Genomic DNA, 22466 nt, shown 5'->3' with positions numbered 1-22466 from the left:
AAAATTTAGGAAGAAAACTTTGTAGATTGCTGAGCCAATTTTATTGATATCAAGTCATGATAGTTTGACTCTAAACTGAGTCTGTTGTTGGCCTGCTTTCCTGGAGGAAAGTTTGAATATCTGTCTATAATTTCTGGATTGTCTTAATATTTGAGCTCTACAATTTTGGGGGGTTAAAGTTAATGACAAAATTTTCTTTTTTAATGGCGCCTGCTAAGATCCAAATATTGCTTCACTATCTGTGGGAAAATAATAGAACAAAATACCAATTTTGTGTTTCAGCCTTCAGTGAAATTGATATAAACTTTGACAGCAAGGGAAATAATCTTTCATTGTACATTTGAACTATGAAGATCTTTTATTCCCAAAACTTGTGTATCTATTTGATGGCACAATGTAAAGAGCATAGGATTTGGAGTTAAGGGGCCTGAGTTCAGGTTTTGCCTAAGAAACTTATTAATCATGTGACCCTGGCATACCATTTAACCTTTTTCATGTATAAATTATGGCTGATAGTTCCTGTGCTGCCTCTCTCTCTTTTTTTTTTTTTTGGTGGGAGGCTTATAAGAAAATTAAAGCATTGTATAAGTGTGAGCTCTTTATGATACTTTTTTAAAATGCAGATTTTATGTTCTTAGCTCTAAATTGGGGTATTTGATGAACTGTGATATAGTAAGAGAGCCATATTTGGAACTGAAAGAAAGTAATAATAATAGTATAATAGTCATATACATATAGATGTCACATATGTAATATTAAAGTTGGGAAAGTGCTTTATGTGCACTTTTCCCACTTTTTAAAATTACAAATTGACCATTATACTACGTTTTATTTACATATATATGTATATGTGTATATATATATATATATACATATATATATATATATATATGTGTGTGTGTGTGTGTGTGTGTGTGTATAAACAATAAATCAGCAAAATGGGTACTAATTTTTTCCTTTTTTTTACTTACAAGGAAATACAGGCTTTGGAAGGTTAAGTAACTCATTTTAGTCACATTTTCTCAATGTAATTCATTAATTTAACATGAAATAAGCCATTCTAGTGTATTTTTCTCTAAAGACAGGTTTCTTCTCAAAAAACAGCATGTTATATTATTTGATACGCTTTGAAGTGACAAACACCTTTTCCAGTTATTTCATCAGATATGATACTTATTCTGGGATCTGGAAATATGAATTTTTGAAGTTCCATTTGTTAAAGACTTCGGTTTTTTATTTTTAATATATATTTTCATCTATATTTACCAAAGTATCCCTTCTCTGCCTCCAAAAGGACCATCCCTTTAAACAGTGGGAAAAAATGAAAAAAAAAAATACATGAGCAAACTAATCCACACACCAGAAACATCTAACATTATTGATGGTGATCTATACATAATCTCTGGGGCCAATTTTGGTTTTTCTAAATTCATAGCATTTTGCTTCAGATTTTTATTGGTGTTCTGTCTATTTAACTTATTAGGGTCATTGTGTGGAACGTTTTCTTGTTGCTGATTACTTCAATTTGCGTCAGTTCTTATAACTTTTCCAGTTATTTTCTACATTCTTCATCTTCTTTGGTTTTTAAAGTTCAGTAATATTCTGTCACATTCATATACTCCAACTTGTTTATTGGTTTCCCAGCTAATGGAATCTACACCCTTTTCAGAGTGTTTTTTTCCCTACTACTAAAGGTTTTGCTCTAAGTATTTTGGTATTTATGGGACCTTTTTTTTTTTTTCCCTTGTTTTCATCATTGACTTGCTAGGGATATGCCTTATAATAAGATGTCGTGGTCAAAGGATATGCACACTTTTTTGTTGTTGTTGAATGCAATTTTTATTTATTAATTAAATTTTTTTTATTATAGCTTTTTATTTACAAGATATATGCATGGGTAATTTTTCACCATTGACCCTTGCAAAACCTTTTGTTCCAATTTTTCCCCTCCTTCCTCTCACTCCCTCCCCCAGATGGCAGGTAGACCAATACATGTTAAATATGTTAAAGTATAGGTTAAATACAATATATGTATATGGTATGCACACTTTTAATTATTTTTATAAACATGATATCACATTGCTTTTAGAATGTTTTACATCAGTTCATAGATCTGCCAACAATGTATTGGCATGCCCACCCTTTCAGAGCCCTCAAATATTGATTGATCCTCTTATGCCCTTATCTTTGCAAATTTATTGAGTGTGATATGAAATCTTAGAATGATTTAATTTGCATTTCTTATATTTTTAATGATTTGGATAATTTTTTCCTATTATTCTTCCTTTGAGAATTGCTATTTCATATCTGTGGAGGATTTTTTGTTATTTGTCTATCTGTCATGGATACCATAACCTTGTTAGAGATATTTGCTAAAATTATTTTCCAAGTAGTTTTCTTCCTTTCTTATCCTAGTAATATTAATTTTATTCATGCAAAAGCTTTTCAAATTCAGGTAATCAAAATGACCCATTTTATCTTTTATGATTCTCACTATCTCTTCTTTGGTTAAGAATTCACACCTTAGTCTTACTTGTTAAAGGTATCCAATCTGAATCTCTTTTAATTTTAAAACTATCTTTAATATTCAGGTTGCATATCTTTTGGGAGATTTATAAAAGTACATCAAAATTATTCCAGTTAAATCCATCCCACAGTATTTTTTTCACATTCTTCTTTACTTGTAAGATGTTCATTTTTGCTCATAATCTATTCTGAGTTGACTGTCATACACTAGCAAACAATGGAAGAAATCCTTCTGTGATCTCTCTTTGCTATCATTGAGCTCCCTTGTTTGGCCTTTCTGGACCCTGTTTCCTGATGCTTTCAGAGCCCTTTGTAATCACTACTTGGGCTTTTTCAAAATGAGATAAGCACTTTTTCAAAAATTTTGCCTAGTTATTGATAGCATTACTATAGAGAGACTAAAACATTTTATCCTAAGTATATGAGCTACCTTGAGAAAGTGCAGATTTTAATGGACTTGAAGTCAGAAGATACAGAATGAAATTCTAGCTCTGCTATAATTGCTTTCAATCTGTTGAGCTTTTCCTCCCAGGAGTCATGTTAGGTAGATAGTGCAAGGATCACAAATGAACAAACAGATATTCCTGTATCGTGTTTGTGGAGGATTAATAAGTCACATTAGTCTTGCTTTCTTAGTTTCTTGTCTTTCCTCACCAGCTCACTTCTCACTGTCCACTCACTACTGTGCAGGCCACAGGTTCTTACTTAGCATTGTCCTCTTCTCTTACCTTGGGACCTCTTTCCATGATTCTGCCAATTCTAGGGACTATTTTTCTGAGAGGCTGGATCCAAAAAATATTTCTCCTTCATCTAGACCCTTCCCTAATTTCTCCTACCACAGTTACATAAAACCGGTGTACTTTGTTTACCAGGAAAGTCATGTTGAGTTTCAAGGAACAATGTAAGTACTCATGTAGCTTAGTTTTGCAAATTAGAAAAAACATTTAAAAATGGTATCCTGTAGAATCTGTCATAAATTTTTACTCAGACTTACCATTTCTGATAGTTCCTTTTTAATAGGTAATACATTTAGCTTATAAAACAAAGTTCTGTGCTCTCAGCATTTTTGTTTTAAATTACTTTTATTAGGCATTATAGATGTTTTTATTTTCATTTAGTGTTTTATAAAAATTAAGTTAGAGCAAGGTGCCATTGAATATTAATTATAGTGACTGTACCTCATCTCTGAGGTCCTTCCCAACCCTAAAATCCAATTGTTTTGCACTGAATATTTTGAATGTTCTTATTAGCCATAATAGTATTATCATGATGATATTTTTCAAAATTATTTCTGATTAATGAAAAAAATTATATAGGACTTCAAATAGTTGAAGCAAATATTACTGATACTATTTGATACTCATCATGGGTACTTTCTTATTTTTGGGTTTGTCCTCCATTTTGTAATAAGAATTCAATCTGATGACCTTGGAGCAGAATGTAACCAGTGGGCCTATAACGATATGGTCATTATTGCTTGCAAAGATCCTTGGTAATCACATACAATAGCAATATTATACAAGAATTAGAGTAATGACTGTTAATATTAACTACACTTGAAATAATAATAAAACATGTAGGCAATAACTGCTAATACTAATTAGAATTTCTAGGGTTCTCTAGGGACCTGAGAAAGAACAAAGATAGTACATGTGAAACTTGCAAGCGAATTTCTGAATTTTTTTGCTGCTTAGAGGAAATATAGGGAATAAACATAAAAGGTTAATATAATTGAGCATTTTAAATAATAGACTTCAGTCATATAATTTAGCTTCAGTAGTGATAAGAGAAAATTGAGATGATTATAAATATTACTAATGCATAAAAATGTATTTTTGTAATAATTGAAATATTACTGCAGAAGTCCAAAACTATGTTAGAATTTAATTGAAACATTTATGGTAAAGCACTTTTTTTCTTTTGTAAAGAACCCTGCTTTGTCATTTGAGGAGTTTTGTAGACCTAGTTTTCAGTCCCACCTCTTCCACTTCTTATCTGTGTGATCTTGGGCACTTCACTTCTGGGTTGTGTGCATCATTCCATCTTGTAGTCTTGGATTCTCTGATCATCTTTTAAATCATCTTAAAGTATCTTTAGAATGAATCTCTTCCCTGATAGCATCCATACTTTGCTTGATTACTAAATGTTGTCATATCATCATCCTTCTCCTAATGAAATAATGAAAAGCCAGAAAAGAATGGAAAGATATAATCCATCTCTAACTGTCTTAATAATAATGACTTTCCCTGGGATTGAGTTGAAAATAATTATATGTCACCTTGAGCAGTCAACAGTGTGTACGTGATTATTCTGAGGGCAGTGTGACCTGGAAGATCTGGTGTCCCAACAAATATTACCACAATTTTTGTTTCTTGACTGGAAACTTTAATACACATGGGAGCAAACAGAGAGGCCTTAGGGAGCTATTTCAGGTGGTGAACTAGAATAGCATGCACTGATTCTATCTGGAAATCAACTCACCATTTGTATCATATAAATAATATATATGCTTTGAGACAATTGTTTCATGCCATTTGAGCAAAACAAAAGTCATTGGTGTTTCCATATATAAAAATAATTGGTATCATCTATCGTCTTCACATTGGCAAGTTTTTTGACATTTATCCACATGAAGATATATATGAGTGGACTTTGAAATATGACTTTTCTGTTTCTCACCTTAACTGCCACCTCCTCCATGAAGCCTTCTGTTATCTAACCTCTATGGAACACCCTTCCTCTTTGGACCTTACTTAACATATGCAACTTTTATAATGTACTTCTCGTGTGATAGTCAGAATTATTACTGTGTTTGTTTCTCAGCCATCTCCTGGGATTTATTGTCCATGGAGAAGTCTCTTAACTTGCCTCTTTCTCTAAAATGTCTCCCTCCAGTGTCTAGCAGAGCATTCCACATACAATGGGTACTTAATTCATTTTTATTGAACGAAGGAGTGAATTTATCTGTTGGCCCTTACATTCAGATAGAGACCAATGGGTCTTGCTTGGTAAGGAAAAGATGATTTGCCTTATTTTTTGTCTCAAGGGTTCCAGAAATTAGTTTAGACTTTATGTGACAAAAACCTTTATGTGTTCTCCACCTGATGCAGTTTTTCTTATTGAAGTTGAAGACAATTCCTTGAGAATTTATAGCAATAACTCTCAAAATACTGTAAATATTTATTAAGTGTCTCTGATACATGTACATTTATATATATATGTATATATATATGCATGTATATATATGTATATATATGTGTGCATATATATGTATATATATGTGTGCATATATATATGTATATATGTGTGTGTGTGTATATATATATATATGTGTGTATATATATATATATATATATATATATATATATACACACACACACACACATATATATATATGTCTTGGCATTGTGAAGAGAAAGGAAAAAATGAAGCTATTTCAATATACACACCAAAAATTACAATGGAGAGTAGAGAGAGCCAGGCCTAGGTCAGAGTGCGTTTACTGCTACTGACCCTTAATTTCTGCTGTTGCAGAATGAGACTACTGAAAAAGAATTGATCTCTATTGTTTTTTTTTCCTAGCTCTTATTTTCATGATTCTATGATTTCATTTTATCCTAATAGTTCATAAATGGACCTGCCAATGCTGGGATCCTATGGGCTTTGTCTCTAAGTGCACTGCGCTTTCTATTAGGCTATACTGCCACTAAGTGTAAGATACCTCTGAGTGGGCCATTCTTGCATTGCTTTGCAGCAGCCTTCATTAAAAGTTGTTAGTTACATTCTGACATACCTTTAGCCTACAGGAGCCTTTAATAACAAACGAGTGAGTAACATATATTCAGGAATTTCTTTCCGACATTACTATGAGATATGATTATAGAGTTTAAGAAGCAGATTTTCAGGATCCCCTCTATCCTTAGTCTCCTTACCTTGAGTAGGTTTATAAAAATATGGCACATTTAAAAAAAAAGTTATGAATAAAAAAGAACTGATCATCTTCATTTCTTTACCTTACTACTGAGCACTTTAGAGTAAACAAAGAAACCTGTTTTAATTATTAATAGATAAGTTACATTTAACCTCTTTTGTTCCATGGTTGCCCTCTCAGAATCAAGTTTTTAAATTCATAATGTAAAATATACAGCATTCCAAAGGAAAATAATGATAAATATATAATTTCCCCTTTTCATGTTCACTGACCTTCTAAAATCCATCCATGGACTCCTGGCTAAGACCTGCTAATGTACATTTTTTAAAGTTCATTTTTATAACAATATTTTGGCCTGACAAATTCTTTTGCAAATACAAAGCTATTAACTTTGAATTGCAATTGGAATTGTTTAATCTATAAAACTGACAAGTTTTGTGTCCTTTTGATATCATTGTTCTTTTTAATTTTTGCTCACCTGGGGTAATAACAATTCAAATAAGCTCTGTAGAATATTGGTGGAATGTCTGAGATATCAAAGGCATGATTTTCTTGCTTTCAGATCCCTGTTTTTGATACCCTTGCCTTTAAAAAGTAGAATGACACTTTTATCTAATCTGCATATTCTTCTGCTTGATTTTCTTTTTCTTAAGCAGTCTCCTTTTTTAAACAAATGGTGAATCTTTTATAGGCAAGTAATATGAGGAGAGAACTGGAAAAGGTTGGACTACATTGATATATGGAAAACTCCAACTAAGCAACATGTTAAACTGAGTCATTGGTATTGCCCTAAACAGAAATAATCAAGACAGAAGAAAAATAGATTTGGAAGGAAAGCTAATGACCCTTGTTTAGGATTTAATGAATTATAATTAATGGGATATAAGTTCTGTAGAGCTTTGAATTTGGACTTAGGTGGTACAATGGATAGAGTGCTAATTCTGGAGTCAGGAGGACCTGTGTTCAAATTCAGCCTTAGACACTGACTAGCTCTGTGATTCTGGACAAGTCACTTAACTCTAGTTGCCTGAATTTCCTCTGTAAAATGAGCTGGAGAAGGAAATAGAAACCATTGATTTCAATATATTTGCCAAGAAAACCCTAGATGGAGTTAATTCATTTTTATTGAACAAAGGAGTGAATTTTCCTCATTCAACTGAGCTCTCCTGTCTCTCTTCCCCAAAGAAAAATAGTATAAATTTGGTGATCATCTGCAGAGGGGTATTTGTTGAAGATGTGGGTCTTAATGAAACTGTCTGAAAGAAGAAAGGAGATAGAAAAGTATTATGGACCAATTCTTGGAAACCACTCATGGGAAGAGAGTGAATAAATGGCTACAAAGATAGGAGAACCAGGAGATTCTAGTGCCATTGACAGAAGGAAGGAAAGAGTCAGTACCATGTAACCTTGTAAAGGTCAATGAAGATGACAGAAGACCACCATTGGATTTGGCATGTCGGAGGTCATTAATGAATTTAGAGAGAACCATTTCAGCAATGGCAGAAATAACAGCAGTAGCAATTAATATTTCTGTGCCTCTTAAACATTTGCCAAGCTCATTGCATGTAGAAGCTTCCTTACAGAGACTTGAAGAGAGAAAGAACGCAATGAGAAAATATAAATGGATGTGGACTCTATTATGAAAATGCTGTTGTGTCTTTGGTTTTCTTTATACCACTTATTAGGGGGGGAGTTACCCCACCCCACTGAACTCCACAAATGGGTCACTTCAACCAACATTTCAGATGTTTCTTGCCTTTTTCCCCTAGATATGTATAGGAAGTGAAGGCTACAATGTCATGAAGTTGAAGACATCCTTTTAAAAACAGTACTTAGATCTAGGGTATTGGATAGCAGTCATCCTTGAAGACATGTCACTATCTCCTCTCTCATTGTCTCTGTTTATCCATCTGTAAAATAGGACTGAAGCTAATCAGAATTCTCTAGGAATGAAAGAAAGAGAAGGTAAATGAGATGATTTTAGTAATTGAAACCATACTTTCCCAGGTGGTAATTCAAAAATGCATATTCTGATATACCAAGAGAATGGACTAGTAATGGCCCATGGAAAACATATCAATTAATTTGTTTTTAGATGGTGCCTTAAATAGGTTTACAATTATAAATCACTTTTAAAAGTACATGAAGGAACATAGATCATGTAAAGGTTTGAATACTTAAAGAAAAACTATTGTATAAATCCTATTTGGAAATAATGAAATAGAGGAATTTTCAATGTTATGGAACTATACCCAAAGCTAAGTTGACTTAAATTGCTTAGCTATTTTTTGGGGTGTTAGTCTGCCACAAATAGATTTTTTTGGGGAAGACGTCCTTATGTTCCTCTTAATGAATGATTTCACCACAGTATTACAGTGACAGTAGCTTTACATTAAAACCCTATTTAATAAGGTATATATCATCATGATTTGGACTTTGCTATAATGTTTGGCATATCCCATTTCCCTCATTCCTATCACAAAAATTACCTGTCTGTCTCTGTCTCTGTCTCTCCCCTCTTTCCCATCCCTTCCCCTACTGACACTGGCATTTTATACTTGACTAGGGGGCTTTATGATTACAGGCTCACAAGTTTAGAGTTGGAAGGGACCTCAAAGGCCATGTCACATGGTACCTTCATATTCTTGATGAGGAAACTGAGGCCAAGGGAGGTTATTTCACTGAAACATCCAATCATATTAACTTAGATTTTTGCAAAAGCAAATTCTTCTGCATTTTTGGAAATCCTGTGATCAAATCACTGATTTTACTTTCCACTGTACTTTATACTTTTACATGCTAGAATCATTCTAATAAGATCTTATAATAATAACAAGGTCTGTTACTAATTTTTTTTTACTCACTTTTACTTCTTTACTGAAGTTACAAATACAGGTGTTAGGTTCTTACTAAGTGCTAATGAGATGATAGGTTCTTACTAAGTGCTAAGTCCGTACTTAACAATTCTCTAGTTCCGACCTTTAGGGGAGTTTTACCCCTGTGAACTCCTAGGGAGGAGCTTACATGCTTAGGAGGAGCAAGTTCATTGGTTGAAGTATTTTTTTCCCAGAAGCCCTTGCGTTATCCCATTCTCTGGGAGGATAAAAGAAGACACTATTGGGCAAGGAGAGAGTCTTGTCTGGGCCAGAGTTGGGGCGGCTCTCTGGAGGAAGAAGAGTCTACAGGAAGAAGAATCTGGCCGAGAGATTGAGTTGAGACAGCAGATCTCCTCCCAGAGAGCGATCGGCAGTTTCTGGAGACAACAGAACATTACATATTGGCACCGACAACATGGGGCAAGGACTTTTGCTTATCCTGACAAGGACTTATTCTGAGCCCTTCAGAAGAGCTAGCTCGAACCTTCGCATACAGGTTTATCATGTCCATAAAAAATAACCCTCCTGGGTTTTGGGAATTTATTGTTTTGTTTATTTTTTAGTAATAGCTTTTTATTTTCAAAACATGGATGAATAATTTCACCTGTGCAAAACCTTGTGTTCCAGATTTTTTTCCTCCCTTCCTTTCACCCCTTCCCCTAGACAGCAAGTAATCCCATATAGGTTAAACATGTGCAATTCTTCGGTACTATTTCCACAATTATCATACTGCAAGTTCTTTATAACTGATCATCACATAATCTTGTTGTTGCTGTGTACAATGTTCTCTTGGTTTTATTCACTTCACTCAGCATCAGTTCATATAGGTTTCTCCAGGCCTTTCTGAAATCATGGTGCTGATATTTTCTTATAGAACAATAATATTCCATAACATTCATGTATCATAACTCATTCAGCCATTCCCCAACTGGTGGGCAGCCACTCAGTTTCCAGTTTCTTACCACTACAGAAAGGGCTGCCACAAACATTTTTGCACATGTGGATCTCTGTCCTTTTTTTATGATCTCTTTGGGATACAGACCCAGTAGATCAAAGAGTATCTGCAATTTAATAGTTCCCTGGGCATAGTTTTAAATTGCTTTCCAGAGTGGTTGGATCAGTTCACCAACACCACCGATTCTACCAGCAATGTGTTACTGTCCCAATATTCCCATATCCCCTCCATTGGTGATCATTATCTTTTCTTGTCATTTTAGCCAATCTGAGAGGTGCATAGTGTGGTACCTCAGAGTTGTCTTAATTTGCATTTCTCTAATCAGTAGTGATTTAGAGCATTTTTAGGTCTTTTAAAAAAGGTTTTATTTTCTTTCTTTTCTTTTTTTATTGTATCTTTTTATTTACAAGATATATGCATGGGTAATTTTTCAGCACTGACCCTTGCAAAACCTTCTGTTCCAACTTTTCCCCTCCTTCCTTCCACCCCTTACCCCAGATGGCAGGTAGACCAATATATGTTAAAGATGTTAAAGTATATGTTAAATACAATATATGTATACATATCCATACAGTTATTTTGCTGCACAAGAAGAATCAGACTTTTAAATAAGGTAAAATTAACCTGAGAAGGAAATTAAAAATGTGAGCAGATAAAAACAGAGGGATTAGAAATGCTATGTAGTGGTTCACACTCATTTCCCAGAGTTTTTTTGCTAGTTGTAGCTGGTTCTATTAATTATTGCACAAATGGAACTGATTTGGTTCATCTCATTGTTTAAGAGAGCCATGTTCATCAGAATTGATCATCATATAGTATTGTTGTTGAAGTATATAATGATCCCCTGGTCGTGCTTATTTTACTCAGCATCAGTTTATGTAAGTCTCTCCAGGACTTTCTGAAGTCTTTCTGCTGGTCATTTCTTACAGAACAGTAATATTCTATAACATCTACATACCACAATTTATTCAGCAATTCTCCAATTGATGGGCATCCACGTAGTTTCCAGTTTCCGGTCACTACAAAAAAGGGCTGCCACAAACATTTTTGCACATACAAGTCCCTTTTCCTTCTTTAAGATCTCTTTGGGATATAAGCCCAGTAGTAACACTGCTGGATCAAAGTATATGCACAGTTTGATTACTTTTTGAGCTTAGTTCCAAATTACTCTCCAGAATGGCTGGATGTATTCACAATTCCACTAATAATGTAACAGTGTCCCAGTTTTCCCATATCCCCTCCAACATTCAACAGTATCTTTTTCTGTCATCCTAGCCAATCTGACAAGTGTGTAGTAGTATCTCAGAGTTGTCTTAATTTGCATTTCTCTGATTAATAATGACTTGGAGTATGTTTTCATATGGCTAGAGATAGTTTCAATTTCTTTATCTGAAAATTGTTCATATCCTTTGATCATTTATCAATTGGAGAATGGTTTGTATTAGAGTCAATTCTTCATATATTTTGGAAATGAGGCCTTTATCAGAACCTTTGATTGTAGAAATGTTTTCCCAGTTTAATGTTTCCCCTAATCTTGTCTGCATTAGTTTTGTTTGCATAAAAGCTTTTGAATTTGATATAATCAAATTTTTCTATTTTGTGATCAATAATGATCTCTAGTTCTTCTTTGGTCACAAATTCCTTCCTCCACAGGTCTGAGAGATAAACTATCCTATGTTCTTCTAATTTGTTTGTAATCTCATTCTTTATGCCTAGATCAAGAACCCATTTTGACCTTATCTTGGTGTACGGTGTTAAATGTGGGTCAGTGTCTAGTTTCTGCCATACTAATTTCCAGTTTTCCCAGCAGTTTTTGTCAAACAGTGAATCCTTATCCCAAAAGCTGGAGTTTTTGGGTTTGTCAAACACTAGATTATTAAAGTTTTTGAATATTTTGTCCTGTGAACCTAAGTTATTCCACTGATCAATTAGTCTATTTCTTAGCCAATACCAAATGGTTTTGGTAACCGCTGCTTTATAATAATAGTTTTAGATCTGGTACAGCTAGGCCACCTTCATTTGATTTTTCTTTCATTAATTCCCTTGAGAGTTTTGACCTTTTGTTCTTCTATATGAATTTTGTTGTTATTTTTTCTAGGCCATTAAAATAGTTTTTTGGGAGTCCGATTGGTACAGCACTAAATAAATAGATTAGTTTAGGTAGTATTGTCATCTTTATTATATTCACTCGACCTATCCAAAAGCACTTAATATTTTTCCAGTTGGTTAGATCTGACTATTTGTGTGGAAAGTATTTTTATAGTTTTACTCATATAGTACCTGACTTTCCCTTGGCAGATAGATTCCCAAATATTTTATACTATCCGCAGTTATTTTTTTTCTTTTTTTTCTTTTTTAATAGACAAAACATTTATTTAGTTCAAAACAGAAAGTTCAAAATCAATTAAGTTAATAACAGTTTCATTGTTTTGGAACTCACTGATGTTTTGAATTGTGATTTTTTAAAAATTATAGCTTTTTATTTACTAGGTATATGCTTGGGTAATTTTACAGCATTGACAATTGCCAAACCTTTTGTTCCAATTTTTCCCCTCCTTCCCCCCAACCCCTCTCCCAGATGGCAGGTTGCCCAATACATGCTAAATATGTTAAAGTATAAATTAAATGCAATATATGTATACATGTCCAAACAGTTATTTTGATGTACAAAAAGAATCGGACTTTGAAACAGTGTACCATTAGCCTGTGAAGGAAATAAAAAATGCTGACGGACAAAAATAGAAGGATTGGGAATTCTATGTAGTGGTTCATAGTCATCTCCCAGAGTTCTTTCGCTGGGTGTAGCTGGTTCAGTTCATTACTGCTCTATTGGAACTGATTTGGTTCATCTCATTGTTGGAGAGGGCCATGTCCATCAGAATTGATCATTGTGTAGTATTGTTGAAGTATATAATGATCTCCTGGTCCTGCTCGTTTCACTCATCGGCAGTTCTTTAAATGGACTTTCTCTTTGTATCTCTGTTTATTTTCAAACCATATCACACACACACACACACACACACACACACACACACACACACACACAGAGTTTTCAACATTCATCCTTGCAAAACCTTGTGTTCCAAATTTTTTACTCCTCCTCTTCTCCCTACCTCCTTCCCTAGATGACAAATAATACAACATATGTTAAACATATTCAATTCTTCTATATATATATTTCTATAATTATCAGATAATTTTTCATATGATTATAAATGGCTTTAATTTCTTCATTTGGAAATTGTTCATATCCTTTGCCCATTTATTAATCGGAGAATGGCTTGTTTTCTTATAAATTTGAATCCATGCTCTATATATTTTAGAAATGAGGCCTTTAAATTGATTATTTTGTAAGTGGCATTCATATCTTCATCAGTACATTAAAATTTCTCTTTTATTAGCTGTGAGTTTGCCTTCCTTCTTGTTTCTCCCAAATTATTGTATATTTCCTTATCTGGGTATTAATACAATGTTAGGCCCTTGGGGTCAGGCACTTTTTGACCTTTGCCTTTGTAGCTCCATTCATCAATACCTAACCCAGTTCATGGGTAAGCACTTAAGAAATGCCTCTTTGATTCAGTGGAATTGAACTTGTTAATGTTATGATAAAAAGCAGTTTGTTTTAGTTTACTGTATCTAAAGTTCTTTATCATAATACAGTCAGATTTTATTTTGCCCTGTTTTCATGACCTACTATAGGTTTGAGCCATAACCAGTTTTTAATACGTGATTTATTTCCTTTGATTCCATAGTCCTTCAGATTCCTAGCCTCCCTATGGTTGCTTCCCTTCCTCCAATCATCAGTTGATATGCTTAGAGAAACTGAATCATAGAAGGTGAACAATTTTTAACATAAGCCTAAGCAAAAAATAATTAGGAAGGTAAATCTACTATAACAATAAAATTCATTCCAAAGCCAAATGTGAATAATTTTTGTATTACCAACTATTTTGAATTATCCATATCCCCTACATTAGTATGGACTGTTGAGGACTGACTGTGTCTGGCTTAATGTGATAAGAATAGACTGATAATATGCTGCAGGCGATGGGCAAGGAATGCCTTGTTTGAAAGCATGTAATTCCTTTTAATATAAGGCAGCAGAAGTAACTACTCAGTGACATGTGATGCTATTAGGATATTTGTAATTTTCTTTGAAAAGAGAAGCTGATATGATTAGATACCTTTTGTTCCATTAACAACAATCATAAAGATGCTATCTCTCTTCTCCTAGGTTTTATTTACTGTTTGTTGTTACAATATCAGATTATATCACTGCTAACTGCTGCCATTTTTGATTCTACTTCCTATGCATCTGCTTTTTCCCCCAGTGGCAATTTATGAATTTTCATACTTCATTGTATTGTAAGATGTTCAATATCTGCTAAAAATACATGATTTAAAATTCTAGGAGCAGAGTTTAAAACAGACATTATATTCATAACAGTTGGTATTGCACTTTTTAAAAAACTTTAGTATACATCTTCTGAAAATAATGATTTCCTTTGCATACACAAAATGTGTTCTAGGATAAAATTTGAGGAAGCTTGTCTAGTTGCTTTTATGACTAGACATTGTTTATATTTAGAAAATATTCATTGGAAATCTAGTTCTCTGAAATTTCAGTCTTAGGCACAATTAGACTACTGAATTCTTTTTAGAATTTTCTAGAGTATCCTTAGATTATTACCTCAAAGCTATCATCTTTCTCCCCAATCTAGTTGATTTGTCCTTTAAAGATTTTGGGTACTGTACTCGAATATTTTCCACTTGAAAATCCTTTGATCTATTAACACCATTCATGTGGAAAGATGCTTTTGGCTTCTAGTTACTAGGTCTTGTACTTTTGTGTTGTCTTCTCTGTAGTGGGGATGAGTCTGAAATAATTTGTACATTTTCCTTAGTTGAGAGACCATGGTATAGTGAGAAGAGATTTGGGCTCAGAAACCTAGAATTCAGATCCTGCATGATCTTGGGTTTCTACTTGGCCTTTTGGGCCTTGATGTTCTTACTTATCTCTAAAATAAGAAGGTTGGACTAGTTGATCTCGAAGATACCTTCAGTCTCTAAAATCATATAAAGGCCTCAACCAGTGGGACTTTTTTGTGATATAGCGAGTAAAGCTAACTGTTGCACAATGTGATGGAATCCCTGGTCTTATTTTAATTCATTAATAGAAGGCTTTAACTAATTTGTATGGCTACAGACATGTATACATTTCAATTATTTTTTTTTCATTCATCTATTTTCTCTTCTTCCCACCCCACCCCCAGCCACTGGAAAAAAAAAATAAGAAGAAAAAATGGAACTTTTGCTTTGACTTCATGGTTAGTCACTGTTTTGATCAGGATTAAGTTTTTCTAATTGTCTTTTACAGTTTTGTCATTCTTGTTGTCACTTCACTTTGTATAGTATATGAATACTTCCCATATTTCATTTTCATCATTTCTTAGAATCTTTGACTTAAAGTTGGAAGGGGTCTTTGGGAGCTAGTCCAACCCTATCATTTTACATATGAGCAGTTATCATTTTCAAGTAGGGTTTCTGCAGTAGTGATGGAAACATTTCATTTGTTTCCTTTATTATACAGGAATATAATTCCAGATCTAAAAGATTTTTTTACTTGCTATAATTTTATTGGTAATAATCAAATGTTCAGTGTCTTCAAAGAAGTTTCGCTGTTTTGTTTTGTCTGATTAAGATACAGAAACCTCTTATGTCCATGTCCATAAGATCATTGATTTAGAGCTGGAATAGGCATTAGAAGCCAACCAGTACCATTTTTTTCATTGTTAAAAGGAGGGGACTCAGCTCTAGAGAGGTTAAAGTGATTCGGTTAGGTGTCATAGAGATACATTTTCTCACTTCAAATCCAAAACATTTTTTTCGGTAATAAAGATGTATAAAATTGCCAAATAAGTCATTTTACTTTGTCATTCCAAGGGACAGACTGTCTTTTTTTTTTTTAACTAAGCTTTTCATGATCAGAGTATGCAGATACTTCTAAAAATAATCTTAATACTATCATGTCACTTTAACTTAATTGTATAGTGATGATTATATCTTCATAAACTATGAAGAGATGATGTGCTTTGAAAAAAATGACATCATTTTCTTTGGTTGGGGCACACATCAATTGTACTCATGTTTTATATACTGCAGGGTAGTTGCTGAAGAGTGACCAGTGTTAACAAATAAAGACATTGAACTAATGAGAATAAAGCCAAAGTTCAACCCTATTGGAAAAAATCTAACTTTTGCTGTGATTTTGCTTATGGTTTTCACAATAGGTTCTCCATGTGGAAAATCTTTTTGAAGTTTAGCTCTTTTGAACTGGTTATCACTCCTGTCAGATTTTTGTGTAACTTTCATTACAAGCTGAGGAAGGGAAGGTAACTGAGTGCTCTAGCTAGCTAGTCTTTGGCCCAGTGTTCTCCTAAATTTCCTCCACATGCTGTATGCTCCGAGTGGAAAGAAAAAGATGAAAGAGATGGTCAGTACAAAAAGTGGCTGCTCTTTGTCTGGCTAAAGTTTGTACTTTGGACAGTTTAAAGATTTTTCCTCATTAATCTGATTTTTTTTAGTGAAAAACATGAATTCTTAGTCTTGGAGTAAATAAACATAATATCTTCTTTGTTTTCTTTTTTTTTTCTCTCCCCTAAGTTCCTAAAAAAAGACATGGTAAATGTGAGCTGTTTTGATTAACTTTATTTCTTTCAGCAATTATGGGTTTTTTTCTTTATTGAGAGAGGGATTTCAGAGCAAAAAGGGAGCTAGCTATAGGGTTGCTCAAAGACAGCAAGAAAAGAGTGGCGTTGAAACATTTTTTTTAAATATGCAGAGAAATTCAGAAGACAACATACAAGCAGGACAGCTTTGAAAGGAACATGTTGAATTTATTATGTACTTTTTAAAAAGCCATCTGTATGTAATAGGGATTCATGTTTTCATATAAAACCTTTTCCTTTTCTTTTTTCTGTATGGAAATTTTTTTCCCTAATGATGGTTAAAATCAGAATTTTTAAAAAATATAAAATTTATATTTAAACATGTTCCTGGAAAGGACTTTTTTTTAATTTAACACAGAAAACACTGACTCATTTACTCTGACATGTTCATGTATCTTTGAATCACAATGTGTATGACACATTTTTTGATTTGGGAGGTGCTTTTTTTTGTCAATAACTGTAAGGTTCTACTGAGTAAGGATTATCTTTTTTTTTTTTTTTTGGCTTGAGATATCTCTGCTATAATTCTTGTTCCTAGCATCCTTTCACTCTATAACAATCCTCATACCCAATTTTTTCTTTGGGATTTTCTTGCTGTGTTGGTCTGTACCCAGTTACTTGAGGTTGAAGTAAATGTATATACTTGGCAGTCAGATGTTTAGGAAAGGCAGGCAACAAGAAAAATCGGGCTAGAGGAAGAGCTGCAGATGCCTTTTTACATACATATCTGTAACTTTCACTTATCTTCAGAGTTAGAAAAACTGGATAAGAATTGTAATTCACTTAAGCTTTAGACTGATACTTTCTGAAAAACCTTTTTTATTCTGAGTTTTAGAATGTCATGGTTATTTACTGTTTCCAAGTTGGTATCTTATATCCCAATAATGATGCAAACAGTTCACTATGAATTTATGTGACTAGTACAGAGAATTAATACCCATTTCAACTTATGAATTTCCTTGAATAAGCATTAATTTTTTTTATCTCCTTTATGTTCTTCCTGGAGACTTAACTGAAGAGGTGCTCTAGTTTTCATCATAATCATTCCTTGTTCTTAAAATTGTGATTTATCATTTTTGTGACGTATTCATTTATAAGATGATCTAGGCTATTTACAATCAATGCAGGTTGAGCTATTAAAGATGTTTAATGTACACAATCAGGACTTTATAAGCATTCCTATCTTAGTTTTTATTTTTTCCAAGTCAGAGTTCTGGATTATATTAAGAAACTGGAGCATCACTGTCAAAATTTATTTTTAAAAGTATCTCATATTTAGTAGTATCAATGATATCTATTTCATTTACAAATATATTTCACGTTTTTATGATATATAACATTTTTAATCATTAGGAATTATGCCACATTATAACAGACTAGCAAATTGTAGCTTAAACATTGACATTAGGAGGTTTATCTTAAGGAATTTCAGTGATGAGTTATTTAGTTGCTTATATGTTTGGTGACTCTCATAGTATGAGGACTTTAGTACTATTAGCCAGGCATCATTATTTATTGGTAAAAGTCTTGGACCTAGAGTCTCAAGGGACAGATTCCAGGCCCTGTCCTCCTAAGCCAGAGAGAATTGACATTTTTGAAATCAGGGATCCTTGTCATACTACACCATGTTAGGGATCCATGTGACCTTATGTGACTTGAAGTTGTTGGAATGGAATATGTTGTAAATATGTCCTCAGTTTACTTGGGCTGATTCATAATTATAAAGCAATTTACCTTAAGAGTTGGGTCCAGAGAAGTAGAAGACTTTATCTCACCAAAACATATGCGCGCACACACACACATACACACACACACACACAAACTTGACACTGAACCTGCTAGACAAGAAGGCTTTATGGTGGATTGACTAAGTCACTGCATTATATCTAGGACTTTGATGAATATTCAAGTATGATTTTTTTTCTTCTTCACTTCATTTTGACAGAGAGGTAATTTAGTGCCATTTTAGTTACCTAATTTGTGAAATTTTTCTAGAACTTTGAATTCAGAGAGATAATGAATTTTCTCTTCGTAATTATCTCTTCAAACAGTATTCTAGGATGCATTTAAAGTAGGTAGCAATTTTTAAACCTTTTTAAATTTTATTTTTTAATTAATAAATATCCACCTTCTCAACCTCCCTTCCTTATCACTACCACATTGAAAAAGAGAAAAAGAACACAAAAGAAAAGAAAATCATTGTAATGTGTATATGTATATGTATATGTATATATATATATATGTGTGTGTATATATATATATATATATATATATATATATATATATATATATATATATATATATATATTCAAACAAACCACATTCTTGTAGTGGCAGTTTCCTGCAATTTTGCTGAAGTTATTGTTTCAATTAATTTTAACTAACTTTCTGAGCTTCTATTTTTAAACTACTTAAAATTTCATTTTTCATAAATTTACATGTAAAAGCAAATTTTAATATTCTTTTAAAAATTTTTGAATTCCAAATTCTCTCCCTTTTTCTTTCTCCCCCCCCCCTCATTGAGAAGGCAAGCAGTTTGAAATAAATTATATATGTGTAATCATTCAAAGCCTGTTTCAGTGTTAGTCTTATTGTGAAAGAAAACATAGATTAGAAAACCCCTAAGAAAAATAAGAAAAATAAAGTTTAAAAAATATGTTTTGATCTGTATTCAGACTATTCAGACTCTTAACAGTTCTTTCTCTGGAGATGGTTAGCATTTTTCATCATAAAGCCTTCAGAATTATCTTGAATCATTATATTGCTAAGAATATCTAAATCATTCACAGTTGATCATCTATAGTATTGCTGTTAATGTATACTATGTTCTCCTGATTCTGCTTATTTCACTTTGCATCAGTTCATTTTCTGAAACTATTCTGCTTGTCATTTCCTATCGCATAACAATGTTCCATCACAATCATATACCACAATTTAGTTAGCCATTCCCCATTTGATAAACATCCCTTCAGTTTCATATTCTTTGTTATCACAAAAAGAGCCGCTATAGATAATTTTGTAGATACAGATCCTTTTCCCTTTTACAAAAATCTGACAACTCTGGGGTCTCACTCTGTACCTTGTCAGATTGGCTAAAATGACAAAAAAAAAAAAAAAAAAAAAAAAAAAGGAAAATGACAAATGTAGAAGGAGATGTGGGAAAACTAAGATACTAATGTATCATTGGCAGAGTTATATACTAAATTAACCATTCTGGAGAGCATTTTGGAACTGTGCCCAAAGATGACTATAGGTAGCTCTGATTACCTCTTCTGAAAATTGACTGTTGATTTGTTCAGTTGAGGAATGGCTTTTATCTTTATAAATTTGACTCAATTCTCTGTATATTTGAGAAATCCATTAATCAGAGAAATTTGCTTTTTATGGTTCTCATAAGTCTTTATTTCAAAGTCAAATTTTCTATTCATGTCTGGTTTTTTTTATACAGAATGCTTGAAAGTCTTCTGTTTCATTGAATATTCATTTCTCCACCCTGAAGTATCATACTCAGTTCTGCTGGACAGGTGATTCTTGGTTAGAATCCTAGGTCTTTTGTCTTCCTAAATATAATCTTGTCAGCCCCTTGATCCTCTAATGTAGAAGCTCCTAAATATTGTGTCCTCTTGATAGTGGCTCCATGACATTTGAATTGTTTCTTTCAGGCTGCTTCCAATTTTTTCTCTTTGACCTGGAAACTTTGAAATTTGGCTATAATATTCCTGTGAATTTTCATTTGAGACTCTCTTTCACAAGTTGATGGATTCTTTTAATTTCTGTTTTTACACTCTGGTTCTAAAAATTAGGGCAGTTTTCCTTGATAACTTTTTTTCCCAGGCCAATTGGAGTTAATTGACTTCTCCAGGGTCACACAGTTAGGACGTGTTAAGTGTCTGAGATCCAATTTGAATTCAGGTCCTCTTGACTTCAGAGCTGGTGCTCTATCTACTACCCCACCTAGCTGTCCCCTTCCTTGATCATTTCTTGATAGATTATGTCTAGGTTTTTTTTTTCCCCCCATTACTTTCAGGTAGTTAAGTAATTTTTAACTATTTCTCCTGGATCTGTTTTCTAGGCCAATTGTTTTTCCAGTGAGATATTTTGTACTCTGTTTATTCATTCTTTTGATTTTGTTTGATAACAGTGATTTTGTTTTGTAACAGTTTTCTCATTTGGACATTTCTACATTTAAGGAGTTCTTTGTACATCTTTTTCCATTTGGCCAATTTTGCTTTTTAAGGAATTTTAAAGGAATTCTCTTCAGTGGATTTTTACCAGTTTTTTGACTTTTCCCCCCCAAGATTTTCTTGCATTATTGTCATTTCTTTTCTCATTTTTTTTTCTTGATTTATTTTACTTGATGTTGAAAAATCCTCTTTGACCTCTTCTAGGAATTCTTTTTGATCTTGACACAAATTCACATTTTCCATAAAGGTAACAGTTTTGATTTTGTTTTCTTTTTCTGAGTATGGATTTAGATTTTCCCTGTCTCCCTAGTAACTTTCTATGGACAGGATCTGGTTTTGTTATTTGCTCATTTATACAACCTATTTCTTGACTTTTAAACTGTATGTTAAAGTCAGGCTTTGCTTCTGGGGTTGGGTGGGATACTATCTCAAGCCTTCCATATTTTGTGGTCTCTTTTTTCAAAGGTAGTTCTGGGGGTCTGTAAGTTTTCACTTCTTTCAAGGTGGTGTGATGTAAGGAGAGGTGTGGTTACTATTCTTCTGGCCTGTGTTCTGATTTGTAAGTGACTACTAACATTGTTTTTATCCCTGCAATTCTGACCAGGGTCCCTATTCCCCTGCAATCTCTAGTCTGCTCATTCTCTTTTTCATACTGGGACCATGACATTAATCAGTGAAGAGGCAATAAAATAAAGTGCTGCCCCCAGTGAAAGCAACGGGGCCTTTATAATCCTTTTCTGCCCAGTTATCCAATGCTTTGACCATCTATGGGCCAAATGCCCTGGAAGACTGGCTTTCCCTAAGCCTTTTTCTTGGTTTGTTGGGGCTCTGTCTACTTGTCTACACTGAACTGTGCTCCACTCTCACCCTAGTGTAATAAACCTTTCCTTCTGACCTTCTAAGTATTGGGCTGGAGAATTGTTTTTACCCTATGCTTTTATGGGTTCTCCTGCTACAGAATTTCTTTTGAAGCATTATTTAAAGTTATTTGGGAGTGGGGAATTTGGTGGAACTCAGATGAATCCCTGCCTTTTGTCTACCATCTTGTCTCCATTCATTTCTTCCCTGATGTTCTCTAAATAATTATATCATTTGCAAAAGAGAGAATTTTGTTTACTTCTTGTGTGTGCTTAATCCTTCATCAGTTTTTTCTTATTTTGTTCTTTTCCAAGATATAGCTCTCATTTCTCACAGTATATAAAATAATAATATTGATAATTGATCTATTTTAATCCATTATCTCACGGGAAAAGGGCATTTCTTTAT

General features: G+C 33.3%; 1 protein-coding gene across 5 annotated transcripts in view; it reads left to right on the top strand.

Annotated features, from left to right (window-relative positions):
* DIAPH2 (diaphanous related formin 2) overlaps positions 1-22466 on the top strand; it is an 865016-nt gene that overhangs the window by 249355 nt on the left and 593195 nt on the right. The gene's annotated exons all lie outside the window — the stretch shown is intronic.

The sequence above is a fragment of the Sminthopsis crassicaudata genome, chromosome X (genome assembly GCF_048593235.1).
Source record: "Sminthopsis crassicaudata isolate SCR6 chromosome X, ASM4859323v1, whole genome shotgun sequence".
Lineage (NCBI taxonomy): Eukaryota > Metazoa > Chordata > Mammalia > Dasyuromorphia > Dasyuridae > Sminthopsis > Sminthopsis crassicaudata.
Note: the sequence above shows the minus strand (reverse complement) of the source record. Positions and strands in the feature narration are given on the sequence as shown.